Below are 25050 nucleotides of genomic sequence, written 5' to 3'. Positions count from 1 at the left end.
GAGTCTGGCGCCTTAGACCACTCGGCCATCCTTACAACTATGACCCATAAAATTCATATTTTTTCAGGATTCTGTAACATAAAGTCTGATATGTCTGATGGAAACATGCAGAACTTAAGATACAAAGAACGGAAAATAACATTTTTTTAAAAGGTAATGAAAGATATAGTAAAAAACATTTTTATTAAAGGAATTGAGTAACTACTGAATTCTAAACTAGGCATATGAAGACCTGTATCGAACCATTATTCCCGTTTCATGTGTTTTCTGTTCTCAAATTATGACATCTATAAACTCTTCCCGTTCATGCGTTTTCCTTTCACCATTTGGAGAATTTCTCGGTGTTGACCAAAAGCTACTTTTTTAGGCAAAAGCTGTGAAAGAAGAGGGATGTGAACCCTCGCCTCCAGTCGGAGACCAGAATACCCTTATAACCAGGAAGGTTTCTCACCTTCAGTCTGGCGCCTTAGACCACTCGGCCATCCTGACAACTATGACCCATAAAATTCATATTTTTTCAGGATTCTGTAACGTAAAGTCTGATATGTCTGATGGAAACATGCAGATCTTAAGATACAAAGAACGGAAAATAACATTTTTTTAAAAGGTATTGAAAGATATAGTAAAAAACATTTTTTTAAAGGAATTGAGTAACTTATTGAATTCTAAACTAGGCATATGATGACCTGTATCCAACCATTATTCCCGTTTCATGTGTTTTCTGTTCTCAAATTATGACATCTTTAAACTCTTAATCACTGTTCATGCGTTTTCCTTTCACCATTTGGAGAATTTCTCGGTGTTGACAAAAAGCTACTTTTTTAGGCAAAAGCTGTGTTAGAAGAGGGATTTGAACCCTCGCCTCCAGTCGGAGACCAGAATACCCTTATAACCAGGAAGGTTTCTCACCTTGAGTCTGGCGCCTTAGACCACTCGGCCATCCTGACAACTATGACCCATAAAATTCATATTTTTCAGGATTCTGTAACGTAATGTCTGATATGTCTGATGGAAACATGCAGATCTTAAGATACAAAGAACGGAAAAGAATTTTTTTTTAAAAGGTATTGAAAGATATAGTAAAAAACATTTTTTTAAAGGAATTGAGTAACTTATTGAATTCTAAACTAGGCATATGATGACCTGTATCGAACCATTATTCCCGTTTCATGTGTTTTCTGTTCTCAAATTATGACATCTATAAACTCTTAATCACTGTTCATGCGTTTTCCTTTCACCATTTGGAGAATTTCTCGGTGTTGACCAAAAGCTACTTTTTTAGGCAAAAGCTGTGTCAGAAGAGGGATTTGAACCCTCGCCTCCAGTCGGAGACCAGAATACCCTTATAACCAGGAAGGTTTCTCACCTTGAGTCTGGCGCCTTAGACCACTCGGCCATCCTGACAAATATGACCCATAAAATTCATATTTTTTCAGGATTCTGTAACGTAAAGTCTGATATGTCTGATGGAAACATGCAGATCTTAAGATACAAAGAACGGAAAATAACATTTTTTTAAAAGGTATTGAAAGATATAGTAAAAAACATTTTTTTAAAGGAATTGAGTAACTTATTGAATTCTAAACTAGGCATATGATGACCTGTATCGAACCATTATTCCCGTTTCATGTGTTTTCTGTTCTCAAATTATGACATCTATAAACTCTTAATCACTGTTCATGCGTTTTCCTTTCACCATTTGGAGAACTTCTCGGTGTTGACCAAAAGCTACTTTTTTAGCCAAAAGCTTTGTCAGAAGAAGGATTTGAACCCTCGCCTCCAGTCAGAGACCAGAATACCCTTATAACCAGGAAGGTTTCTCACCTTGAGTCTGGCGCCTTAGACCACTCGGCCATCCTTACAACTATGACCCATAAAATTCAATTGTTTTCAGGATTCTGTAACATAAAGTCTGATATGTCTGATGGAAACATGCAGAACTTAAGATACAAAGAACGGAAAATAAAAAAATGTTAAAAGGTAATGAAAGATATAGTAAAAAACATTTTTATTAAAGGAATTGAGTAACTACTGAATTCTAAACTAGGCATATGAAGACCTGTATCGAACCATTATTCCCGTTTCATGTGTTTTCTGTTCTCAAATTATGACATCTATAAACTCTTCCCGTTCATGCGTTTTCCTTTCACCATTTGGAGAATTTCTCGGTGTTGACCAAAAGCTACTTTTTTAGGCAAAAGCTGTGAAAGAAGAGGGATGTGAACCCTCGCCTCCAGTCGGAGACCAGAATACCCTTATAACCAGGAAGGTTTCTCACCTTCAGTCTGGCGCCTTAGACCACTCGGCCATCCTGACAACTATGACCCATAAAATTCATATTTTTTCAGGATTCTGTAACGTAAAGTCTGATATGTCTGATGGAAACATGCAGATCTTAAGATACAAAGAACGGAAAATAACATTTTTTTAAAAGGTATTGAAAGATATAGTAAAAAACATTTTTTTAAAGGAATTGAGTAACTTATTGAATTCTAAACTAGGCATATGATGACCTGTATCGAACCATTATTCCCGTTTCATGTGTTTTCTGTTCTCAAATTATGACATCTTTAAACTCTTAATCACTGTTCATGCGTTTTCCTTTCACCATTTGGAGAATTTCTCGGTGTTGACAAAAAGCTACTTTTTTAGGCAAAAGCTGTGTCAGAAGAGGGATTTGAACCCTCGCCTCCAGTCGGAGACCAGAATACCCTTATAACCAGGAAGGTTTCTCACCTTGAGTCTGGCGCCTTAGACCACTCGGCCATCCTGACAACTATGACCCAAAAAATTCATATTTTTCAGGATTCTGTAACGTAATGTCTGATATGTCTGATGGAAACATGCAGATCTTAAGATACAAAGAACGGAAAAGAACATTTTTTTAAAAGGTATTGAAAGATATAGTAAAAAACATTTTTTTAAAGGAATTGAGTAACTTATTGAATTCTAAACTAGGCATATGATGACCTGTATCGAACCATTATTCCCGTTTCATGTGTTTTCTGTTCTCAAATTATGACATCTATAAACTCTTAATCACTGTTCATGCGTTTTCCTTTCACCATTTGGAGAACTTCTCGGTGTTGACCAAAAGCTACTTTTTTAGGCAAAAGCTGTGTCAGAAGAGGGATTTGAACCCTCGCCTCCAGTCGGAGACCAGAATACCCTTATAACCAGGAAGGTTTCTCACCTTGAGTCTGGCGCCTTAGACCACTCGGCCATCCTGACAAATATGACCCATAAAATTCATATTTTTTCAGGATTCTGTAACGTAAAGTCTGATATGTCTGATGGAAACATGCAGATCTTAAGATACAAAGAACGGAAAAGAACATTTTTTTAAAAGGTATTGAAAGATATAGTAAAAAACATTTTTTTAAAGGAATTGAGTAACTTATTGAATTCTAAACTAGGCATATGATGACCTGTATCGAACCATTATTCCCGTTTCATGTGTTTTCTGTTCTCAAATTATGACATCTATAAACTCTTAATCACTGTTCATGCGTTTTCCTTTCACCATTTGGAGAACTTCTCGGTGTTGACCAAAAGCTACTTTTTTAGGCAAAAGCTGTGTCAGAAGAGGGATTTGAACCCTCGCCTCCAGTCAGAGACCAGAATACCCTTATAACCAGGAAGGTTTCTCACCTTGAGTCTGGCGCCTTAGACCACTCGGCCACCCTTACAACTATGACCCATAAAATTCATATTTTTTCAGGATTCTGTAACGTAAAGTCTGATATGTCTGATGGAAACATGCAGATCTTAAGATACAAAGAACGGAAAAGAAAAAAATGTTAAAAGGTAATGAAAGATATAGTAAAAAACATTTTTATTAAAGGAATTGAGTAACTACTGAATTCTAAACTAGGCATATGAAGACCTGTATCGAACCATTATTCCCGTTTCATGTGTTTTCTGTTCTCAAATTATGACATCTATAAACTCTTAATCACTGTTCATGCGTTTTCCTTTCACCATTTGGAGAATTTCTCGGTGTTGACAAAAAGCTACTTTTTTAGGCAAAAGCTGTGTCAGAAGAGGGATTTGAACCCTCGCCTCCAGTCGGAGACCAGAATACCCTTATAACCAGGAAGGTTTCTCACCTTGAGTCTGGCGCCTTAGACCACTCGGCCATCCTGACAACTATGACCCATAAAATTCATATTTTTCAGGATTCTGTAACGTAATGTCTGATATGTCTGATGGAAACATGCAGATCTTAAGATACAAAGAACGGAAAATAACATTTTTTTAAAAGGTATTGAAAGATATAGTAAAAAACATTTTTTTAAAGGAATTGAGTAACTTATTGAATTCTAAACTAGGCATATGATGACCTGTATCGAACCATTATTCCCGTTTCATGTGTTTTCAGTTCTCAAATTATGACTTCTATAAACTCTTAATCACTGTTCATGCGTTTTCCTTTCACCATTTGGAGAACTTCTCGGTGTTGACCAAAAGCTACTTTTTTAGCCAAAAGCTTTGTCAGAAGAGGGATTTGAACCCTCACCTCCAGTCAGAGACCAGAATACCCTTATAACCAGGAAGGTTTCTCACCTTGAGTCTGGCGCCTTAGACCACTCGGCCATCCTTACAACTATGACCCATAGAATTCAATTTTTTTCAGGATTCTGTAACATAAAGTCTGATATGTCTGATGGAAACATGCAGAACTTAAGATACAAAGAACGGAAAATAAAAATTTTTTAAAAGGTAATGAAAGATATAGTAAAAAACATTTTTATTAAAGGAATTGAGTAACTACTGAATTCTAAACTAGGCATATGAAGACCTGTATCGAACCATTATTCCCGTTTCATGTGTTTTCTGTTCTCAAATTATGACATCTATAAACTCTTCCCGTTCATGCGTTTTCCTTTCACCATTTGGAGAATTTCTCGGTGTTGACCAAAAGCTACTTTTTTAGGCAAAAGCTGTGAAAGAAGAGGGATTTGAACCCTCGCCTCCAGTCGGAGACCAGAATACCTTTATAACCAGGAAGGTTTCTCACCTTGAGTCTGGCGCCTTAGACCACTCGGCCATCCTGACAACTATGACCCATAAAATTCATATTTTTTCAGGATTCTGTAACGTAAAGTCTGATATGTCTGATGGAAACATGCAGATCTTAAGATACAAAGAACGGAAAATAACATTTTTTTAAAAGGTATTGAAAGATATAGTAAAAAACATTTTTTTAAAGGAATTGAGTAACTTATTGAATTCTAAACTAGGCATATGATGACCTGTATCGAACCATTATTCCCGTTTCATGTGTTTTCTGTTCTCAAATTATGACATCTTTAAACTCTTAATCACTGTTCATGCGTTTTCCTTTCACCATTTGGAGAATTTCTCGGTGTTGACAAAAAGCTACTTTTTTAGGCAAAAGCTGTGTCAGAAGAGGGATTTGAACCCTCGCCTCCAGTCGGAGACCAGAATACCCTTATAACCAGGAAGGTTTCTCACCTTGAGTCTGGCGCCTTAGACCACTCGGCCATCCTGACAACTATGACCCATAAAATTCATATTTTTCAGGATTCTGTAACGTAATGTCTGATATGTCTGATGGAAACATGCAGATCTTAAGATACAAAGAACGGAAAAGAACATTTTTTTAAAAGGTATTGAAAGATATAGTAAAAAACATTTTTTTAAAGGAATTGAGTAACTTATTGAATTCTAAACTAGGCATATGATGACCTGTATCGAACCATTATTCCCGTTTCATGTGTTTTCTGTTCTCAAATTATGACATCTATAAACTCTTAATCACTGTTCATGCGTTTTCCTTTCACCATTTGGAGAACTTCTCGGTGTTGACCAAAAGCTACTTTTTTAGACAAAAGCTTTATCAGAAGAGGGATTTCAACCCTCGCTTCCAGTTGGAAACCAGAATACCCTTATAACCAGGAAGGTTTCTCACCTTGAGTCTGGCGCCTTAGACCACTCGGCCATCCTGACAAATATGACCCATAAAATTCATATTTTTTCAGGATTCTGTAACGTAAAGTCTGATATGTCTGATGGAAACATGCAGATCTTAAGATACAAAGAACGGAAAATAACATTTTTTTAAAAGGTATTGAAAGATATAGTAAAAAACATTTTTTTAAAGGAATTGAGTAACTTATTGAATTCTAAACTAGGCATATGATGACCTGTATCGAACCATTATTCCCGTTTCATGTGTTTTCTGTTCTCAAATTATGACATCTATAAACTCTTAATCACTGTTCATGCGTTTTCCTTTCACCATTTGGAGAACTTCTCGGTGTTGACCAAAAGCTACTTTTTTAGCCAAAAGCTTTGTCAGAAGAGGGATTTGAACCCTCGCCTCCAGTCAGAGACCAGAATACCCTTGTAACCAGGAAGGTTTCTCACCTTGAGTCTGGCGCCTTAGACCACTCGGCCATCCTTACAACTATGACCCATAAAATTCATATTTTTTCAGGATTCTGTAACATAAAGTCTGATATGTCTGATGGAAACATGCAGAACTTAAGATACAAAGAACGGAAAATAAAAAAATGTTAAAAGGTAATGAAAGATATAGTAAAAAACATTTTTATTAAAGGAATTGAGTAACTACTGAATTCTAAACTAGGCATATGAAGACCTGTATCGAACCATTATTCCCGTTTCATGTGTTTTCTGTTCTCAAATTATGACATCTATAAACTCTTAATCACTGTTCATGCGTTTTCCTTTCACCATTTGGAGAATTTCTCGGTGTTGACAAAAAGCTACTTTTTTAGGCAAAAGCTGTGTCAGAAGAGGGATTTGAACCCTCGCCTCCAGTCGGAGACCAGAATACCCTTGTAACCAGGAAGGTTTCTCACCTTGAGTCTGGCGCCTTAGACCACTCGGCCATCCTGACAAATATGACCCATAAAATTCATATTTTTTCAGGATTCTGTAACGTAAAGTCTGATATGTCTGATGGAAACATGCAGATCTTAAGATACAAAGAACGGAAAAGAACATTTTTTTAAAAGGTATTGAAAGATATAGTAAAAAACATTTTTTTAAAGGAATTGAGTAACTTATTGAATTCTAAACTAGGCATATGATGACCTGTATCGAACCATTATTCCCGTTTCATGTGTTTTCTGTTCTCAAATTATGACATCTATAAACTCTTAATCACTGTTCATGCGTTTTCCTTTCACCATTTGGAGAATTTCTCGGTGTTGACCAAAAGCTACTTTTTTAGGCAAAAGCTGTGTCAGAAGAGGGATTTGAACCCTCGCCTCCAGTCGGAGACCAGAATACCCTTGTAACCAGGAAGGTTTCTCACCTTGAGTCTGGCGCCTTAGACCACTCGGCCATCCTGACAAATATGACCCATAAAATTCATATTTTTTCAGGATTCTGTAACGTAAAGTCTGATATGTCTGATGGAAACATGCAGATCTTAAGATACAAAGAACGGAAAAGAACATTTTTTTAAAAGGTATTGAAAGATATAGTAAAAAACATTTTTTTAAAGGAATTGAGTAACTTATTGAATTCTAAACTAGGCATATGATGACCTGTATCGAACCATTATTCCCGTTTCATGTGTTTTCTGTTCTCAAATTATGACATCTATAAACTCTTAATCACTGTTCATGCGTTTTCCTTTCACCATTTGGAGAACTTCTCGGTGTTGACCAAAAGCTACTTTTTTAGGCAAAAGCTGTGACAGAAGAGGGATTTGAACCCTCGCCTCCAGTCAGAGACCAGAATACCCTTATAACCAGGAAGGTTTCTCACCTTGAGTCTGGCGCCTTAGACCACTCGGCCACCCTTACAACTATGACCCATAAAATTCATATTTTTTCAGGATTCTGTAACGTAAAGTCTGATATGTCTGATGGAAACATGCAGATCTTAAGATACAAAGAACGGAAAAGAAAAAAATGTTAAAAGGTAATGAAAGATATAGTAAAAAACATTTTTATTAAAGGAATTGAGTAACTACTGAATTCTAAACTAGGCATATGAAGACCTGTATCGAACCATTATTCCCGTTTCATGTGTTTTCTGTTCTCAAATTATGACATCTATAAACTCTTAATCACTGTTCATGCGTTTTCCTTTCACCATTTGGAGAATTTCTCGGTGTTGACAAAAAGCTACTTTTTTAGGCAAAAGCTGTGTCAGAAGAGGGATTTGAACCCTCGCCTCCAGTCGGAGACCAGAATACCCTTATAACCAGGAACGTTTCTCACCTTGAGTCTGGCGCCTTAGACCACTCGGCCATCCTGACAACTATGACCCATAAAATTCATATTTTTCAGGATTCTGTAACGTAATGTCTGATATGTCTGATGGAAACATGCAGATCTTAAGATACAAAGAACGGAAAATAACATTTTTTTAAAAGGTATTGAAAGATATAGTAAAAAACATTTTTTTAAAGGAATTGAGTAACTTATTGAATTCTAAACTAGGCATATGATGACCTGTATCGAACCATTATTCCCGTTTCATGTGTTTTCTGTTCTCAAATTATGACATCTATAAACTCTTAATCACTGTTCATGCGTTTTCCTTTCACCATTTGGAGAACTTCTCGGTGTTGACCAAAAGCTACTTTTTTAGCCAAAAGCTTTGTCAGAAGAGGGATTTGAACCCTCGCCTCCAGTCAGAGACCAGAATACCCTTATAACCAGGAAGGTTTCTCACCTTGAGTCTGGCGCCTTAGACCACTCGGCCATCCTTACAACTATGACCCATAAAATTCAATTTTTTTCAGGATTCTGTAACATAAAGTCTGATATGTCTGATGGAAACATGCAGAACTTAAGATACAAAGAACGGAAAATAAAAAAATGTTAAAAGGTAATGAAAGATATAGTAAAAAACATTTTTATTAAAGGAATTGAGTAACTACTGAATTCTAAACTAGGCATATGAAGACCTGTATCGAACCATTATTCCCGTTTCATGTGTTTTCTGTTCTCAAATTATGACATCTATAAACTCTTCCCGTTCATGCGTTTTCCTTTCACCATTTGGAGAATTTCTCGGTGTTGACCAAAAGCTACTTTTTTAGGCAAAAGCTGTGAAAGAAGAGGGATTTGAACCCTCGCCTCCAGTCGGAGACCAGAATACCCTTATAACCAGGAAGGTTTCTCACCTTCAGTCTGGCGCCTTAGACCACTCGGCCATCCTGACAACTATGACCCATAAAATTCATATTTTTTCAGGATTCTGTAACGTAAAGTCTGATATATCTGATGGAAACATGCAGATCTTAAGATACAAAGAACGGAAAATAACATTTTTTTAAAAGGTATTGAAAGATATAGTAAAAAACATTTTTTTAAAGGAATTGAGTAACTTATTGAATTCTAAACTAGGCATATGATGAGCTGTATCGAACCATTATTCCCGTTTCATGTGTTTTCTGTTCTCAAATTATGACATCTTTAAACTCTTAATCACTGTTCATGCGTTTTCCTTTCACCATTTGGAGAATTTCTCGGTGTTGACAAAAAGCTACTTTTTTAGGCAAAAACTGTGTCAGAAGAGGGATTTGAACCCTCGCCTCCAGTCGGAGACCAGAATACCCTTATAACCAGGAAGGTTTCTCACCTTGAGTCTGGCGCCTTAGACCACTCGGCCATCCTGACAACTATGACCCATAAAATTCATATTTTTCAGGATTCTGTAACGTAATGTCTGATATGTCTGATGGAAACATGCAGATCTTAAGATACAAAGAACGGAAAAGAACATTTTTTTAAAAGGTATTGAAAGATATAGTAAAAAACATTTTTTTAAAGGAATTGAGTAACTTATTGAATTCTAAACTAGGCATATGATGACCTGTATCGAACCATTATTCCCGTTTCATGTGTTTTCTGTTCTCAAATTATGACATCTATAAACTCTTAATCACTGTTCATGCGTTTTCCTTTCACCATTTGGAGAACTTCTCGGTGTTGACCAAAAGCTACTTTTTTAGGCAAAAGCTGTGTCAGAAGAGGGATTTGAACCCTCGCCTCCAGTCGGAGACCAGAATACCCTTATAACCAGGAAGGTTTCTCACCTTGAGTCTGGCGCCTTAGACCACTCGGCCATCCTGACAAATATGACCCATAAAATTCATATTTTTTCAGGATTCTGTAACGTAAAGTCTGATATGTCTGATGGAAACATGCAGATCTTAAGATACAAAGAACGGAAAATAACATTTTTTTAAAAGGTATTGAAAGATATAGTAAAAAACATTTTTTTAAAGGAATTGAGTAACTTATTGAATTCTAAACTAGGCATATGATGACCTGTATCGAACCATTATTCCCGTTTCATGTGTTTTCTGTTCTCAAATTATGACATCTATAAACTCTTAATCACTGTTCATGCGTTTTCCTTTCACCATTTGGAGAACTTCTCGGTGTTGACCAAAAGCTACTTTTTTAGCCAAAAGCTTTGTCAGAAGAGGGATTTGAACCCTCGCCTCCAGTCAGAGACCAGAATACCCTTGTAACCAGGAAGGTTTCTCACCTTGAGTCTGGCGCCTTAGACCACTCGGCCATCCTTACAACTATGACCCATAAAATTCATATTTTTTCAGGATTCTGTAACATAAAGTCTGATATGTCTGATGGAAACATGCAGAACTTAAGATACAAAGAACGGAAAATAAAAAAATGTTAAAAGGTAATGAAAGATATAGTAAAAAACATTTTTATTAAAGGAATTGAGTAACTACTGAATTCTAAACTAGGCATATGAAGACCTGTATCGAACCATTATTCCCGTTTCATGTGTTTTCTGTTCTCAAATTATGACATCTATAAACTCTTAATCACTGTTCATGCGTTTTCCTTTCACCATTTGGAGAATTTCTCGGTGTTGACAAAAAGCTACTTTTTTAGGCAAAAGCTGTGTCAGAAGAGGGATTTGAACCCTCGCCTCCAGTCGGAGACCAGAATACCCTTATAACCAGGAAGGTTTCTCACCTTGAGTCTGGCGCCTTAGACCACTCGGCCATCCTGACAAATATGACCCATAAAATTCATATTTTTTCAGGATTCTGTAACGTAAAGTCTGATATGTCTGATGGAAACATGCAGATCTTAAGATACAAAGAACGGAAAAGAACATTTTTTTAAAAGGTATTGAAAGATATAGTAAAAAACATTTTTTTAAAGGAATTGAGTAACTTATTGAATTCTAAACTAGGCATATGATGACCTGTATCGAACCATTATTCCCGTTTCATGTGTTTTCTGTTCTCAAATTATGACATCTATAAACTCTTAATCACTGTTCATGCGTTTTCCTTTCACCATTTGGAGAATTTCTCGGTGTTGACCAAAAGCTACTTTTTTAGGCAAAAGCTGTGTCAGAAGAGGGATTTGAACCCTCGCCTCCAGTCGGAGACCAGAATACCCTTATAACCAGGAAGGTTTCTCACCTTGAGTCTGGCGCCTTAGACCACTCGGCCATCCTGACAAATATGACCCATAAAATTCATATTTTTTCAGGATTCTGTAACGTAAAGTCTGATATGTCTGATGGAAACATGCAGATCTTAAGATACAAAGAACGGAAAAGAACATTTTTTTAAAAGGTATTGAAAGATATAGTAAAAAACATTTTTTTAAAGGAATTGAGTAACTTATTGAATTCTAAACTAGGCATATGATGACCTGTATCGAACCATTATTCCCGTTTCATGTGTTTTCTGTTCTCAAATTATGACATCTATAAACTCTTAATCACTGTTCATGCGTTTTCCTTTCACCATTTGGAGAACTTCTCGGTGTTGACCAAAAGCTACTTTTTTAGGCAAAAGCTGTGTCAGAAGAGGGATTTGAACCCTCGCCTCCAGTCAGAGACCAGAATACCCTTATAACCAGGAAGGTTTCTCACCTTGAGTCTGGCGCCTTAGACCACTCGGCCACCCTTACAACTATGACCCATAAAATTCATATTTTTTCAGGATTCTGTAACGTAAAGTCTGATATGTCTGATGGAAACATGCAGATCTTAAGATACAAAGAACGGAAAAGAAAAAAATGTTAAAAGGTAATGAAAGATATAGTAAAAAACATTTTTATTAAAGGAATTGAGTAACTACTGAATTCTAAACTAGGCATATGAAGACCTGTATCGAACCATTATTCCCGTTTCATGTGTTTTCTGTTCTCAAATTATGACATCTATAAACTCTTAATCACTGTTCATGCGTTTTCCTTTCACCATTTGGAGAATTTCTCGGTGTTGACAAAAAGCTACTTTTTTAGGCAAAAGCTGTGTCAGAAGAGGGATTTGAACCCTCGCCTCCAGTCGGAGACCAGAATACCCTTATAACCAGGAAGGTTCCTCACCTTGAGTCTGGCGCCTTAGACCACTCGGCCATCCTGACAACTATGACCCATAAAATTCATATTTTTCAGGATTCTGTAACGTAATGTCTGATATGTCTGATGGAAACATGCAGATCTTAAGATACAAAGAACGGAAAATAACATTTTTTTAAAAGGTATTGAAAGATATAGTAAAAAACATTTTTTTAAAGGAATTGAGTAACTTATTGAATTCTAAACTAGGCATATGATGACCTGTATCGAACCATTATTCCCGTTTCATGTGTTTTCTGTTCTCAAATTATGACATCTATAAACTCTTAATCACTGTTCATGCGTTTTCCTTTCACCATTTGGAGAACTTCTCGGTGTTGACCAAAAGCTACTTTTTTAGGCAAAAGCTGTGTCAGAAGAGGGATTTGAACCCTCGCCTCCAGTCGGAGACCAGAATACCCTTATAACCAGGAAGGTTTCTCACCTTGAGTCTGGCGCCTTAGACCACTCGGCCATCCTGACAAATATGACCCATAAAATTCATATTTTTTCAGGATTCTGTAACGTAAAGTCTGATATGTCTGATGGAAACATGCAGATCTTAAGATACAAAGAACGGAAAAGAACATTTTTTTAAAAGGTATTGAAAGATATAGTAAAAAACATTTTTTTAAAGGAATTGAGTAACTTATTGAATTCTAAACTAGGCATATGATGACCTGTATCGAACCATTATTCCCGTTTCATGTGTTTTCTGTTCTCAAATTATGACATCTATAAACTCTTAATCACTGTTCATGCGTTTTCCTTTCACCATTTGGAGAACTTCTCGGTGTTGACCAAAAGCTACTTTTTTAGGCAAAAGCTGTGTCAGAAGAGGGATTTGAACCCTCGCCTCCAGTCGGAGACCAGAATACCCTTATAACCAGGAAGGTTTCTCACCTTGAGTCTGGCGCCTTAGACCACTCGGCCATCCTGACAAATATGACCCATAAAATTCATATTTTTTCAGGATTCTGTAACGTAAAGTCTGATATGTCTGATGGAAACATGCAGATCTTAAGATACAAAGAACGGAAAATAACATTTTTTTAAAAGGTATTGAAAGATATAGTAAAAAACATTTTTTTAAAGGAATTGAGTAACTTATTGAATTCTAAACTAGGCATATGATGACCTGTATCGAACCATTATTCCCGTTTCATGTGTTTTCTGTTCTCAAATTATGACATCTATAAACTCTTAATCACTGTTCATGCGTTTTCCTTTCACCATTTGGAGAACTTCTCGGTGTTGACCAAAAGCTACTTTTTTAGCCAAAAGCTTTGTCAGAAGAGGGATTTGAACCCTCGCCTCCAGTCAGAGACCAGAATACCCTTGTAACCAGGAAGGTTTCTCACCTTGAGTCTGGCGCCTTAGACCACTCGGCCATCCTTACAACTATGACCCATAAAATTCATATTTTTTCAGGATTCTGTAACATAAAGTCTGATATGTCTGATGGAAACATGCAGAACTTAAGATACAAAGAACGGAAAATAAAAAAATGTTAAAAGGTAATGAAAGATATAGTAAAAAACATTTTTATTAAAGGAATTGAGTAACTACTGAATTCTAAACTAGGCATATGAAGACCTGTATCGAACCATTATTCCCGTTTCATGTGTTTTCTGTTCTCAAATTATGACATCTATAAACTCTTAATCACTGTTCATGCGTTTTCCTTTCACCATTTGGAGAATTTCTCGGTGTTGACAAAAAGCTACTTTTTTAGGCAAAAGCTGTGTCAGAAGAGGGATTTGAACCCTCGCCTCCAGTCGGAGACCAGAATACCCTTATAACCAGGAAGGTTTCTCACCTTGAGTCTGGCGCCTTAGACCACTCGGCCATCCTGACAAATATGACCCATAAAATTCATATTTTTTCAGGATTCTGTAACGTAAAGTCTGATATGTCTGATGGAAACATGCAGATCTTAAGATACAAAGAACGGAAAAGAACATTTTTTTAAAAGGTATTGAAAGATATAGTAAAAAACATTTTTTTAAAGGAATTGAGTAACTTATTGAATTCTAAACTAGGCATATGATGACCTGTATCGAACCATTATTCCCGTTTCATGTGTTTTCTGTTCTCAAATTATGACATCTATAAACTCTTAATCACTGTTCATGCGTTTTCCTTTCACCATTTGGAGAATTTCTCGGTGTTGACCAAAAGCTACTTTTTTAGGCAAAAGCTGTGTCAGAAGAGGGATTTGAACCCTCGCCTCCAGTCGGAGACCAGAATACCCTTATAACCAGGAAGGTTTCTCACCTTGAGTCTGGCGCCTTAGACCACTCGGCCATCCTGACAAATATGACCCATAAAATTCATATTTTTTCAGGATTCTGTAACGTAAAGTCTGATATGTCTGATGGAAACATGCAGATCTTAAGATACAAAGAACGGAAAAGAACATTTTTTTAAAAGGTATTGAAAGATATAGTAAAAAACATTTTTTTAAAGGAATTGAGTAACTTATTGAATTCTAAACTAGGCATATGATGACCTGTATCGAACCATTATTCCCGTTTCATGTGTTTTCTGTTCTCAAATTATGACATCTATAAACTCTTAATCACTGTTCATGCGTTTTCCTTTCACCATTTGGAGAACTTCTCGGTGTTGACCAAAAGCTACTTTTTTAGGCAAAAGCTGTGTCAGAAGAGGGATTTGAACCCTCGCCTCCAGTCAGAGACCAGAATACCCTTATAACCAGGAAGGTTTCTCACCTTGAGTCTGGCGCCTTAGACCACTCGGCCACCCTTACAACTATGACCCATAAAATTCATATTTTTTCAGGATTCTGTAACGTAAAGTCTGATATGTCTGATGGAAACATGCAGATCTTAAGATACAAAGAACGGAAAAGAAAAAAATGTTAAAAGGTAATGAAAGATATAGTAAAAAACATTTTTATTAAAGGAATTGAGTAACTACTGAATTCTAAACTAGGCATATGAAGACCTGTATCGAACCATTATTCCCGTTTCATGTGTTTTCTGTTCTCAAATTATGACATCTATAAACTCTTAATCACTGTTCATGCGTTTTCCTTTCACCATTTGGAGAATTTCTCGGTGTTGACAAAAAGCTACTTTTTTAGGCAAAAGCTGTGTCAGAAGAGGGATTTGAACCCTCGCCTCCAGTCGGAGACCAGAATACCCTTATAACCAGGAAGGTTTCTCACCTTGAGTCTGGCGCCTTAGACCACTCGGCCATCCTGACAACTATGACCCATAAAATTCATATTTTTCAGGATTCTGTAACGTAATGTCTGATATGTCTGATGGAAACATGCAGATCTTAAGATACAAAGAACGGAAAATAACATTTTTTTAAAAGGTATTGAAAGATATAGTAAAAAACATTTTTTTTAAGGAATTGAGTAACTTATTGAATTCTAAACTAGGCATATGATGACCTGTATCGAACCATTATTCCCGTTTCATGTGTTTTCTGTTCTCAAATTATGACATCTATAAACTCTTAATCACTGTTCATGCGTTTTCCTTTCACCATTTGGAGAACTTCTCGGTGTTGACCAAAAGCTACTTTTTTAGGCAAAAGCTGTGTCAGAAGAGGGATTTGAACCCTCGCCTCCAGTCGGAGACCAGAATACCCTTATAACCAGGAAGGTTTCTCACCTTGAGTCTGGCGCCTTAGACCACTCGGCCATCCTGACAAATATGACCCATAAAATTCATATTTTTTCAGGATTCTGTAACGTAAAGTCTGATATGTCTGATGGAAACATGAAGATCTTAAGATACAAAGAACGGAAAAGAACATTTTTTTAAAAGGTATTGAAAGATATAGTAAAAAACATTTTTTTAAAGGAATTGAGTAACTTATTGAATTCTAAACTAGGCATATGATGACCTGTATCGAACCATTATTCCCGTTTCATGTGTTTTCTGTTCTCAAATTATGACATCTATAAACTCTTAATCACTGTTCATGCATTTTCCTTTCACCATTTGGAGAACTTCTCGGTGTTGACCAAAAGCTACTTTTTTAGGCAAAAGCTGTGTCAGAAGAGGGATTTGAACCCTCGCCTCCAGTCGGAGACCAGAATACCCTTATAACCAGGAAGGTTTCTCACCTTGAGTCTGGCGCCTTAGACCACTCGGCCATCCTTACAACTATGACCCATAAAATTCATATTTTTTCAGGATTCTGTAACATAAAGTCTGATATGTCTGATGGAAACATGCAGAACTTAAGATACAAAGAACGGAAAATAAAAAAATGTTAAAAGGTAATGAAAGATATAGTAAAAAACATTTTTATTAAAGGAATTGAGTAACTACTGAATTCTAAACTAGGCAAATGAAGACCTGTATCGAACCATTATTCCCGTTTCATGTGTTTTCTGTTCTCAAATTATGACATCTATAAACTCTTAATCACTGTTCATGCGTTTTCCTTTCACCATTTGGAGAATTTCTCGGTGTTGACAAAAAGCTACTTTTTTAGGCAAAAGCTGTGTCAGAAGAGGGATTTGAACCCTCGCCTCCAGTCGGAGACCAGAATACCCTTATAACCAGGAAGGTTTCTCACCTTGAGTCTGGCGCCTTAGACCACTCGGCCATCCTGACAACTATGACCCATAAAATTCATATTTTTCAGGATTCTGTAACGTAATGTCTGATATGTCTGATGGAAACATGCAGATCTTAAGATACAAAGAACGGAAAATAACATTTTTTTAAAAGGTATTGAAAGATATAGTAAAAAACATTTTTTTAAAGGAATTGAGTAACTTATTGAATTCTAAACTAGGCATATGATGACCTGTATCGAACCATTATTCCCGTTTCATGTGTTTTCTGTTCTCAAATTATGACATCTATAAACTCTTAATCACTGTTCATGCGTTTTCCTTTCACCATTTGGAGAACTTCTCGGTGTTGACCAAAAGCTACTTTTTTAGGCAAAAGCTGTGTCAGAAGAGGGATTTGAACCCTCGCCTCCAGTCGGAGACCAGAACACCCTTATAACCAGGAAGGTTTCTCACCTTGAGTCTGGCGCCTTAGACCACTCGGCCATCCTGACAAATATGACCCATAAAATTCATATTTTTTCAGGATTCTGTAACGTAAAGTCTGATATGTCTGATGGAAACATGCAGATCTTAAGATACAAAGAACGGAAAAGAACATTTTTTTAAAAGGTATTGAAAGATATAGTAAAAAACATTTTTTTAAAGGAATTGAGTAACTTATTGAATTCTAAACTAGGCATATGATGACCTGTATCGAACCATTATTCCCGTTTCATGTGTTTTCTGTTCTCAAATTATGACATCTATAAACTCTTAATCACTGTTCATGCATTTTCCTTTCACCATTTGGAGAACTTCTCGGTGTTGACCAAAAGCTACTTTTTTAGGCAAAAGCTGTGTCAGAAGAGGGATTTGAACCCTCGCCTCCAGTCAGAGACCAGAATACCCTTATAACCAGGAAGGTTTCTCACCTTGAGTCTGGCGCCTTAGACCACTCGGCCATCCTTACAACTATGACCCAAAAAATTCATATTTTTTCAGGATTCTGTAACATAAAGTCTGATATGTCTGATGGAAACATGCAGAACTTAAGATACAAAGAACGGAAAATAAAAAAATGTTAAAAGGTAATGAAAGATATAGTAAAAAACATTTTTATTAAAGGAATTGAGTAACTACTGAATTCTAAACTAGGCAAATGAAGACCTGTATCGAACCATTATTCCCGTTTCATGTGTTTTCTGTTCTCAAATTATGACATCTATAAACTCTTAATCACTGTTCATGCGTTTTCCTTTCACCATTTGGAGAACTTCTCGGTGTTGACCAAAAGCTACTTTTTTAGGCAAAAGCTGTGTCAGAAGAGGGATTTGAACCCTCGCCTCCAGTCGGAGACCAGAATACCCTTATAACCAGGAAGGTTTCTCACCTTGAGTCTGGCGCCTTAGACCACTCGGCCATCCTGACAAATATGACCCATAAAATTCATATTTTTCAGGATTCTGTAACGTAATGTCTGATATGTCTGATGGAAACATGCAGATCTTAAGATACAAAGAACGGAAAATAACATTTTTTTAAAAGGTATTGAAAGATATAGTAAAAAACATTTTTTTAAAGGAATTGAGTAACTTATTGAATTCTAAACTAGGCATATGATGACCTGTATCGAACCATTATTCCCGTTTCATGTGTTTTCTGTTCTCAAATTATGACATCTATAAACTCTTAATCACTGTTCATGCATTTTCCTTTCACCATTTGGAGAACTTCTCGGTGTTGACCAAAAGCTACTTTTTTAGGCAAAAGCTGTGTCAGAAGAGGGATTTGAACCCTCGCCTCCAGTCAGAGACCAGAATACCCTTATAACCAGGAAGGTTTCTCACCTTGAGTCTGGCGCCTTAGACCACTCGGCCATCCTTACAACTATGTCCCATAAAATTCATAATTTTTCAGGATTCTGTAACATAAAGTCTGATATGTCTGATGGAAACATGCAGAACTTAAGATACAAAGAACGGAAAATAAAAAAATGTTAAAAGGTAATGAAAGATATAGTAAAAAACATTTTTATTAAAGGAATTGAGTAACTACTGGATTCTAAACTAGGCAAATGAAGACCTGTATCGAACCATTATTCCCGTTTCATGTGTTTTCTGTTCTCAAATTATGACATCTATAAACTCTTAATCACTGTTCATGTGTTTTCTTTTCACCATTTGGAGAATTTCTCGGTGTTGACAAAAAGCTACTTTTTTAGGCAAAAGCTGTGTCAGAAGAGGGATTTGAACCCTCGCCTCCAGTCGGAGACCAGAATACCCTTATAACCAGGAAGGTTTCTCACCTTGAGTCTGGCGCCTTAGACCACTCGGCCATCCTGACAACTATGACCCATAAAATTCGTATTTTTTCAGGATTCTGTAACGTAAAGTCTGATATGTCTGATGGAAACATGCAGATCTTAAGATACAAAGAACGGAAAAGAAAAAAATGTTAAAAGGTAATGAAAGATATAGTAAAAAACATTTTTATTAAAGGAATTGAGTAACTACTGAATTCTAAACTAGGCATATGAAGACCTGTATCGAACCATTATTCCCGTTTCATGTGTTTTCTGTTCTCAAATTATGACATCTATAAACTCTTAATCACTGTTCATGCGTTTTCCTTTCACCATTTGGAGAATTTCTCGGTGTTGACAAAAAGCTAATTTTTTAGGCAAAAGCTGTGTCAGAAGAGGGATTTGAACCCTCGCCTCCAGTCGGAGACCAGAATACCCTTATAACCAGGAAGGTTTCTCACCTTGAGTCTGGCGCCTTAGACCACTCGGCCATCCTGACAACTATGACCCATAAAATTCATATTTTTTCAGGATTCTGTAACGTAAAGTCTGTTATGTCTGATGGAAACATGCAGATCTTAAGATACAAAGAACGGAAAATATATATATTTTTAAAGGTATTGAAAGATATAGTAAAAAAACTTTTTTTAAAGGAATTGAGTAACTTATTGAATTCTAAACTAGGCATATGAAGACCTGTATCGAACCATTATTCCCGTTTCATGTGTTTTCTGTTCTCAAATTATGACATCTATAAACTCTTAATCACTGTTCATGCGTTTTCCTTTCACCATTTGGAGAATTTCTCGGTGTTGACCAAAAGCTACTTTTTTAGGCAAAAGCTGTGTCAGAAGAGGGATTTGAACCCTCGCCTCCAGTCGGAGACCAGAATACCCTTATAACCAGGAAGGTTTCTCACCTTGAGTCTGGCGCCTTAGACCACTCGGCCATCCTTACAACTATGTCCCATAAAATTCATATTTTTTCAGGATTCTGTAACATAAAGTCTGATATGTCTGATGGAAACATGCAGAACTTAAGATACAAAGAACGGAAAATAAAAAAATGTTAAAAGGTAATGAAAGATATAGTAAAAAACATTTTTATTAAAGGAAATGAGTAACTACTGGATTCTAAACTAGGCAAATGAAGACCTGTATCGAACCATTATTCCCGTTTCATGTGTTTTCTGTTCTCAAATTATGACATCTATAAACTCTTAATCACTGTTCATGTGTTTTCTTTTCACCATTTGGAGAATTTCTCGGTGTTGACAAAAAGCTACTTTTTTAGGCAAAAGCTGTGTCAGAAGAGGGATTTGAACCCTCGCCTCCAGTCGGAGACCAGAATACCCTTATAACCAGGAAGGTTTCTCACCTTGAGTCTGGCGCCTTAGACCACTCGGCCATCCTGACAACTATGACCCATAAAATTCGTATTTTTTCAGGATTCTGTAACGTAAAGTCTGATATGTCTGATGGAAACATGCAGATCTTAAGATACAAAGAACGGAAAAGAAAAAAATGTTAAAAGGTAATGAAAGATATAGTAAAAAACATTTTTATTAAAGGAATTGAGTAACTACTGAATTCTAAACTAGGCATATGAAGACCTGTATCGAACCATTATTCCCGTTTCATGTGTTTTCTGTTCTCAAATTATGACATCTATAAACTCTTAATCACTGTTCATGCGTTTTCCTTTCACCATTTGGAGAATTTCTCGGTGTTGACAAAAAGCTAATTTTTTAGGCAAAAGCTGTGTCAGAAGAGGGATTTGAACCCTCGCCTCCAGTCGGAGACCAGAATACCCTTATAACCAGGAAGGTTTCTCACCTTGAGTCTGGCGCCTTAGACCACTCGGCCATCCTGACAACTATGACCCATAAAATTCATATTTTTTCAGGATTCTGTAACGTAAAGTCTGTTATGTCTGATGGAAACATGCAGATCTTAAGATACAAAGAACGGAAAATATATATTTTTTTAAAGGTATTGAAAGATATAGTAAAAAAACTTTTTTTAAAGGAATTGAGTAACTTATTGAATTCTAAACTAGGCATATGAAGACCTGTATCGAACCATTATTCCCGTTTCATGTGTTTTCTGTTCTCAAATTATGACATCTATAAACTCTTAATCACTGTTCATGCGTTTTCCTTTCACCATTTGGAGAATTTCTCGGTGTTGACCAAAAGCTACTTTTTTAGGCAAAAGCTGTGTCAGAAGAGGGATTTGAACCCTCGCCTCCAGTCGGAGACCAGAATACCCTTATAACCAGGAAGGTTTCTCACCTTGAGTCTGGCGCCTTAGACCACTCGGCCATCCTGACAAATATGACCCATAAAATTCATATTTTTTCAGGATTCTGTAACGTAAAGTCTGATATGTCTGATGGAAACATGCAGATCTTAAGATACAAAGAACGGAAAAGAACATTTTTTTAAAAGGTATTGAAAGATATAGTAAAAAACATTTTTTTAAAGGAATTGAGTAACTTATTGAATTCTAAACTAGGCATATGATGACCTGTATCGAACCATTATTCCCGTTTCATGTGTTTTCTGTTCTCAAATTATGACATCTATAAACTCTTAATCACTGTTCATGTGTTTTCCTTTCACCATTTGGAGAATTTCTCGGTGTTGACAAAAAGCTACTTTTTTAGGCAAAAGCTGTGTCAGAAGAGGGATTTGAACCCTCGCCTCCAGTCGGAGACCAGAATACCCTTATAACCAGGAAGTTTCTCACCTTGAGTCTGGCGCCTTAGACCACTCGGCCATCCTGACAACTATGACCCATAAAATTCGAATTTTTTCAGGATTTTGTAACGTAAAGTCTGATATGTCTGATGGAAACATGCAGATCTTAAGATACAAAGAACGGAAAAGAAAAAAATGTTAAAAGGTAATGAAAGATATAGTAAAAAACATTTTTATTAAAGGAATTGAGTAACTACTGAATTCTAAACTAGGCATATGAAGACCTGTATCGAACCATTATTCCCGTTTCATGTGTTTTCTGTTCTCAAATTATGACATCTATAAACTCTTAATCACTGTTCATGCGTTTTCCTTTCACCATTTGGAGAATTTCTCGGTGTTGACAAAAAGCTAATTTTTTAGGCAAAAGCTGTGTCAGAAGAGGGATTTGAACCCTCGCCTCCAGTCGGAGACCAGAATACCCTTATAACCAGGAAGGTTTCTCACCTTGAGTCTGGCGCCTTAGACCACTCGGCCATCCTGACAACTATGACCCATAAAATTCATATTTTTTCAGGATTCTGTAACGTAAAGTCTGATATGTCTGATGGAAACATGCAGATCTTAAGATACAAAGAACGGAAAAGATTTTTTTTTTAAAGGGTATTGAAAGATATAGTAAAAAAACTTTTTTTAAAGGAATTGAGTAACTTATTGAATTCTAAACTAGGCATATGAAGACCTGTATCGAACCATTATTCCCGTTTCATGTGTTTTCTGTTCTCAAATTATGACATCTATAAACTCTTAATCACTGTTCATGCGTTTTCCTTTCACCATTTGGAGAACTTCTCGGTGTTGACCAAAAGCTACTTTTTTAGGCAAAAGCTGTGTCAGAAGAGGGATTTGAACCCTCGCCTCCAGTCGGAGACCAGAATACCCTTATAACCAGGAAGGTTTCTCACCTTGAGTCTGGCGCCTTAGACCACTCGGCCATCCTGACAACTATGACCCATAAAATTCATATTTTTTCAGGATTCTGTAACGTAAAGTCTGATATGTCTGATGGAAACATGCAGATCTTAAGATACAAAGAACGGAAAAGAACATTTTTTTAAAAGGTATTGAAAGATATAGTAAAAAAACTTTTTTTAAAGGAATTGAGTAACTTATTGAATTCTAAACTAGGCATATGAAGACCTGTATCGAACCATTATTCCCGTTTCATGTGTTTTCTGTTCTCAAATTATGACATCTATAAACTCTTAATCACTGTTCATGCGTTTTCCTTTCACCATTTGGAGAACTTCTCGGTGTTGACCAAAAGCTACTTTTTTAGGCAAAAGCTGTGTCAGAAGAGGGATTTGAATCCTCGCCTCCAGTCAGAGACCAGAATACCCTTATAACCAGGAAGGTTTCTCACCTTGAGTCTGGCGCCTTAGACCACTCGGCCATCCTTACAACTATGACCAATAAAATTCATATTTTTTCAGGATTCTGTAACGTAAAGTCTGATATGTCTGATGGAAACATGCAGATCTTAAGATACAAAGAACGGAAAAGAAAAAAATGTTAAAAGGTAATGAAAGATATAGTAAAAAACATTTTTATTAAAGGAATTGAGTAACTACTGAATTCTAAACTAGGCATATGATGACCTGTATCGAACCATTATTCCCGTTTCATGTGTTTTCTGTTCTCAAATTATGACATCTATAAACTCTTAATCACTGTTCATGCGTTTTCCTTTCACCATTTGGAGAACTTCTCGGTGTTGACCAAAAGCTACTTTTTTAGGCAAAAGCTGTGTCAGAAGAGGGATTTGAACCCTCGCCTCCAGTCAGAGACCAGAATACCCTTATAACCAGGAAGGTTTCTCACCTTGAGTCTGGCGCCTTTGACCACTCGGCCATCCTTACAACTATGACCCATAAAATTCATATTTTTTCAGGATTCTGTAACGTAAAGTCTGATATGTCTGATGGAAACATGCATTTCTTAAGATACAAAGAACGGAAAATAAAAAAATGTTAAAAGGTAATGAAAGATATAGTAAAAAACATTTTTATTAAAGGAATTGAGTAACTACTGAATTCTAAACTAGGCATATGAAGACCTGTATCGAACCATTATTCCCGTTTCATGTGTTTTCTGTTCTCAAATTATGACATCTATAAACTCTTAATCACTGTTCATGCGTTTTCCTTTCACCATTTGGAGAATTTCTCGGTGTTGACAAAAAGCTACTTTTTTAGGCAAAAGCTGTGTCAGAAGAGGGATTTGAACCCTCCCCTCCAGTCGGAGACCAGAATACCTTTATAACCGGGAAGGTTTCTCACCTTGAGTCTGGCGCCTTAGACCACTCGGCCATCCTGACAACTATGACCCATAAAATTCATATTTTTCAGGATTCTGTAACGTAATGTCTGATATGTCTGATGGAAACATGCAGATCTTAAGATACAAAGAACGGAAAAGAACATTTTTTAAAAAGGTATTGAAAGATATAGTAAAAAACATTTTTTTTAAGGAATTGAGTAACTTATTGAATTCTAAACTAGGCATATGATGACCTGTATCGAACCATTATTCCCGTTTCATGTGTTTTCTGTTCTCAAATTATGACATCTATAAACTCTTAATCACTGTTCATGCGTTTTCCTTTCACCATTTGGAGAACTTCTCGGTGTTGACCAAAAGCTACTTTTTTAGGCAAAAGCTGTGTCAGAAGAGGGATTTGAACCCTCGCCTCCAGTCGGAGACCAGAATACCCTTATAACCAGGAAGGTTTCTCACCTTGAGTCTGGCGCCTTAGACCACTCGGCCATCCTGACAAATATGACCCATAAAATTCATATTTTTTCAGGATTCTGTAACGTAAAGTCTGATATGTCTGATGGAAACATGCAGATCTTAAGATACAAAGAACGGAAAAGAACATTTTTTTAAAAGGTATTGAAAGATATAGTAAAAAACATTTTTTTAAAGGAATTGAGTAACTTATTGAATTCTAAACTAGGCATATGATGACCTGTATCGAACCATTATTCCCGTTTCATGTGTTTTCTGTTCTCAAATTATGACATCTATAAACTCTTAATCACTGTTCATGCGTTTTCCTTTCACCATTTGGAGAACTTCTCGG

At 36.4% G+C, this 25050-nt stretch overlaps 31 non-coding genes across 31 annotated transcripts; all 31 read right to left on the bottom strand.

Moving 5' to 3' along the window:
- Positions 1-1292: 1292 nt before the first annotated feature.
- trnal-caa (transfer RNA leucine (anticodon CAA)) lies at positions 1293-1404 on the bottom strand. Its single transcript has 2 exons — positions 1367-1404; positions 1293-1338 (listed from the first exon to the last, which is right to left on the bottom strand). It is a non-coding gene; the product is annotated as a tRNA-Leu (tRNA).
- Positions 1405-2662: 1258 nt separating this feature from the next.
- trnal-caa (transfer RNA leucine (anticodon CAA)) lies at positions 2663-2774 on the bottom strand. Its single transcript has 2 exons — positions 2737-2774; positions 2663-2708 (listed from the first exon to the last, which is right to left on the bottom strand). It is a non-coding gene; the product is annotated as a tRNA-Leu (tRNA).
- A 345-nt stretch (positions 2775-3119) lies between these two features.
- On the bottom strand, positions 3120-3231 carry trnal-caa (transfer RNA leucine (anticodon CAA)). The gene is made up of 2 exons: positions 3194-3231; positions 3120-3165 (listed from the first exon to the last, which is right to left on the bottom strand). It is a non-coding gene; the product is annotated as a tRNA-Leu (tRNA).
- Positions 3232-4035: 804 nt separating this feature from the next.
- Positions 4036-4147, bottom strand: trnal-caa (transfer RNA leucine (anticodon CAA)). Its single transcript has 2 exons — positions 4110-4147; positions 4036-4081 (listed from the first exon to the last, which is right to left on the bottom strand). It is a non-coding gene; the product is annotated as a tRNA-Leu (tRNA).
- A 1257-nt stretch (positions 4148-5404) lies between these two features.
- Positions 5405-5516, bottom strand: trnal-caa (transfer RNA leucine (anticodon CAA)). The gene is made up of 2 exons: positions 5479-5516; positions 5405-5450 (listed from the first exon to the last, which is right to left on the bottom strand). It is a non-coding gene; the product is annotated as a tRNA-Leu (tRNA).
- Positions 5517-6777: 1261 nt separating this feature from the next.
- trnal-caa (transfer RNA leucine (anticodon CAA)) lies at positions 6778-6889 on the bottom strand. The gene is made up of 2 exons: positions 6852-6889; positions 6778-6823 (listed from the first exon to the last, which is right to left on the bottom strand). It is a non-coding gene; the product is annotated as a tRNA-Leu (tRNA).
- A 346-nt stretch (positions 6890-7235) lies between these two features.
- On the bottom strand, positions 7236-7347 carry trnal-caa (transfer RNA leucine (anticodon CAA)). Its single transcript has 2 exons — positions 7310-7347; positions 7236-7281 (listed from the first exon to the last, which is right to left on the bottom strand). It is a non-coding gene; the product is annotated as a tRNA-Leu (tRNA).
- Positions 7348-8151: 804 nt separating this feature from the next.
- Positions 8152-8263, bottom strand: trnal-caa (transfer RNA leucine (anticodon CAA)). The gene is made up of 2 exons: positions 8226-8263; positions 8152-8197 (listed from the first exon to the last, which is right to left on the bottom strand). It is a non-coding gene; the product is annotated as a tRNA-Leu (tRNA).
- A 1257-nt stretch (positions 8264-9520) lies between these two features.
- Positions 9521-9632, bottom strand: trnal-caa (transfer RNA leucine (anticodon CAA)). The gene is made up of 2 exons: positions 9595-9632; positions 9521-9566 (listed from the first exon to the last, which is right to left on the bottom strand). It is a non-coding gene; the product is annotated as a tRNA-Leu (tRNA).
- Positions 9633-9977: 345 nt separating this feature from the next.
- Positions 9978-10089, bottom strand: trnal-caa (transfer RNA leucine (anticodon CAA)). Its single transcript has 2 exons — positions 10052-10089; positions 9978-10023 (listed from the first exon to the last, which is right to left on the bottom strand). It is a non-coding gene; the product is annotated as a tRNA-Leu (tRNA).
- An 804-nt stretch (positions 10090-10893) lies between these two features.
- On the bottom strand, positions 10894-11005 carry trnal-caa (transfer RNA leucine (anticodon CAA)). Its single transcript has 2 exons — positions 10968-11005; positions 10894-10939 (listed from the first exon to the last, which is right to left on the bottom strand). It is a non-coding gene; the product is annotated as a tRNA-Leu (tRNA).
- A 346-nt stretch (positions 11006-11351) lies between these two features.
- Positions 11352-11463, bottom strand: trnal-caa (transfer RNA leucine (anticodon CAA)). Its single transcript has 2 exons — positions 11426-11463; positions 11352-11397 (listed from the first exon to the last, which is right to left on the bottom strand). It is a non-coding gene; the product is annotated as a tRNA-Leu (tRNA).
- Positions 11464-12267: 804 nt separating this feature from the next.
- On the bottom strand, positions 12268-12379 carry trnal-caa (transfer RNA leucine (anticodon CAA)). Its single transcript has 2 exons — positions 12342-12379; positions 12268-12313 (listed from the first exon to the last, which is right to left on the bottom strand). It is a non-coding gene; the product is annotated as a tRNA-Leu (tRNA).
- Positions 12380-12724: 345 nt separating this feature from the next.
- Positions 12725-12836, bottom strand: trnal-caa (transfer RNA leucine (anticodon CAA)). The gene is made up of 2 exons: positions 12799-12836; positions 12725-12770 (listed from the first exon to the last, which is right to left on the bottom strand). It is a non-coding gene; the product is annotated as a tRNA-Leu (tRNA).
- A 346-nt stretch (positions 12837-13182) lies between these two features.
- Positions 13183-13294, bottom strand: trnal-caa (transfer RNA leucine (anticodon CAA)). The gene is made up of 2 exons: positions 13257-13294; positions 13183-13228 (listed from the first exon to the last, which is right to left on the bottom strand). It is a non-coding gene; the product is annotated as a tRNA-Leu (tRNA).
- Positions 13295-14098: 804 nt separating this feature from the next.
- Positions 14099-14210, bottom strand: trnal-caa (transfer RNA leucine (anticodon CAA)). Its single transcript has 2 exons — positions 14173-14210; positions 14099-14144 (listed from the first exon to the last, which is right to left on the bottom strand). It is a non-coding gene; the product is annotated as a tRNA-Leu (tRNA).
- A 346-nt stretch (positions 14211-14556) lies between these two features.
- On the bottom strand, positions 14557-14668 carry trnal-caa (transfer RNA leucine (anticodon CAA)). Its single transcript has 2 exons — positions 14631-14668; positions 14557-14602 (listed from the first exon to the last, which is right to left on the bottom strand). It is a non-coding gene; the product is annotated as a tRNA-Leu (tRNA).
- Positions 14669-15472: 804 nt separating this feature from the next.
- Positions 15473-15584, bottom strand: trnal-caa (transfer RNA leucine (anticodon CAA)). The gene is made up of 2 exons: positions 15547-15584; positions 15473-15518 (listed from the first exon to the last, which is right to left on the bottom strand). It is a non-coding gene; the product is annotated as a tRNA-Leu (tRNA).
- Positions 15585-15929: 345 nt separating this feature from the next.
- On the bottom strand, positions 15930-16041 carry trnal-caa (transfer RNA leucine (anticodon CAA)). The gene is made up of 2 exons: positions 16004-16041; positions 15930-15975 (listed from the first exon to the last, which is right to left on the bottom strand). It is a non-coding gene; the product is annotated as a tRNA-Leu (tRNA).
- Positions 16042-16845: 804 nt separating this feature from the next.
- trnal-caa (transfer RNA leucine (anticodon CAA)) lies at positions 16846-16957 on the bottom strand. Its single transcript has 2 exons — positions 16920-16957; positions 16846-16891 (listed from the first exon to the last, which is right to left on the bottom strand). It is a non-coding gene; the product is annotated as a tRNA-Leu (tRNA).
- A 345-nt stretch (positions 16958-17302) lies between these two features.
- On the bottom strand, positions 17303-17414 carry trnal-caa (transfer RNA leucine (anticodon CAA)). Its single transcript has 2 exons — positions 17377-17414; positions 17303-17348 (listed from the first exon to the last, which is right to left on the bottom strand). It is a non-coding gene; the product is annotated as a tRNA-Leu (tRNA).
- An 804-nt stretch (positions 17415-18218) lies between these two features.
- On the bottom strand, positions 18219-18330 carry trnal-caa (transfer RNA leucine (anticodon CAA)). Its single transcript has 2 exons — positions 18293-18330; positions 18219-18264 (listed from the first exon to the last, which is right to left on the bottom strand). It is a non-coding gene; the product is annotated as a tRNA-Leu (tRNA).
- An 803-nt stretch (positions 18331-19133) lies between these two features.
- Positions 19134-19245, bottom strand: trnal-caa (transfer RNA leucine (anticodon CAA)). The gene is made up of 2 exons: positions 19208-19245; positions 19134-19179 (listed from the first exon to the last, which is right to left on the bottom strand). It is a non-coding gene; the product is annotated as a tRNA-Leu (tRNA).
- Positions 19246-19591: 346 nt separating this feature from the next.
- trnal-caa (transfer RNA leucine (anticodon CAA)) lies at positions 19592-19703 on the bottom strand. The gene is made up of 2 exons: positions 19666-19703; positions 19592-19637 (listed from the first exon to the last, which is right to left on the bottom strand). It is a non-coding gene; the product is annotated as a tRNA-Leu (tRNA).
- An 804-nt stretch (positions 19704-20507) lies between these two features.
- trnal-caa (transfer RNA leucine (anticodon CAA)) lies at positions 20508-20619 on the bottom strand. Its single transcript has 2 exons — positions 20582-20619; positions 20508-20553 (listed from the first exon to the last, which is right to left on the bottom strand). It is a non-coding gene; the product is annotated as a tRNA-Leu (tRNA).
- Positions 20620-20965: 346 nt separating this feature from the next.
- trnal-caa (transfer RNA leucine (anticodon CAA)) lies at positions 20966-21077 on the bottom strand. The gene is made up of 2 exons: positions 21040-21077; positions 20966-21011 (listed from the first exon to the last, which is right to left on the bottom strand). It is a non-coding gene; the product is annotated as a tRNA-Leu (tRNA).
- A 346-nt stretch (positions 21078-21423) lies between these two features.
- Positions 21424-21535, bottom strand: trnal-caa (transfer RNA leucine (anticodon CAA)). Its single transcript has 2 exons — positions 21498-21535; positions 21424-21469 (listed from the first exon to the last, which is right to left on the bottom strand). It is a non-coding gene; the product is annotated as a tRNA-Leu (tRNA).
- Positions 21536-21881: 346 nt separating this feature from the next.
- Positions 21882-21992, bottom strand: trnal-caa (transfer RNA leucine (anticodon CAA)). Its single transcript has 2 exons — positions 21955-21992; positions 21882-21927 (listed from the first exon to the last, which is right to left on the bottom strand). It is a non-coding gene; the product is annotated as a tRNA-Leu (tRNA).
- A 346-nt stretch (positions 21993-22338) lies between these two features.
- trnal-caa (transfer RNA leucine (anticodon CAA)) lies at positions 22339-22450 on the bottom strand. The gene is made up of 2 exons: positions 22413-22450; positions 22339-22384 (listed from the first exon to the last, which is right to left on the bottom strand). It is a non-coding gene; the product is annotated as a tRNA-Leu (tRNA).
- Positions 22451-22796: 346 nt separating this feature from the next.
- Positions 22797-22908, bottom strand: trnal-caa (transfer RNA leucine (anticodon CAA)). Its single transcript has 2 exons — positions 22871-22908; positions 22797-22842 (listed from the first exon to the last, which is right to left on the bottom strand). It is a non-coding gene; the product is annotated as a tRNA-Leu (tRNA).
- A 1719-nt stretch (positions 22909-24627) lies between these two features.
- trnal-caa (transfer RNA leucine (anticodon CAA)) lies at positions 24628-24739 on the bottom strand. The gene is made up of 2 exons: positions 24702-24739; positions 24628-24673 (listed from the first exon to the last, which is right to left on the bottom strand). It is a non-coding gene; the product is annotated as a tRNA-Leu (tRNA).
- Positions 24740-25050: the final 311 nt, after the last annotated feature.

The sequence above is a fragment of the Salvelinus alpinus genome, chromosome 19 (genome assembly GCF_045679555.1).
Source record: "Salvelinus alpinus chromosome 19, SLU_Salpinus.1, whole genome shotgun sequence".
NCBI classification, from domain to species: domain Eukaryota; kingdom Metazoa; phylum Chordata; class Actinopteri; order Salmoniformes; family Salmonidae; genus Salvelinus; species Salvelinus alpinus.
Note: the sequence above shows the minus strand (reverse complement) of the source record. Positions and strands in the feature narration are given on the sequence as shown.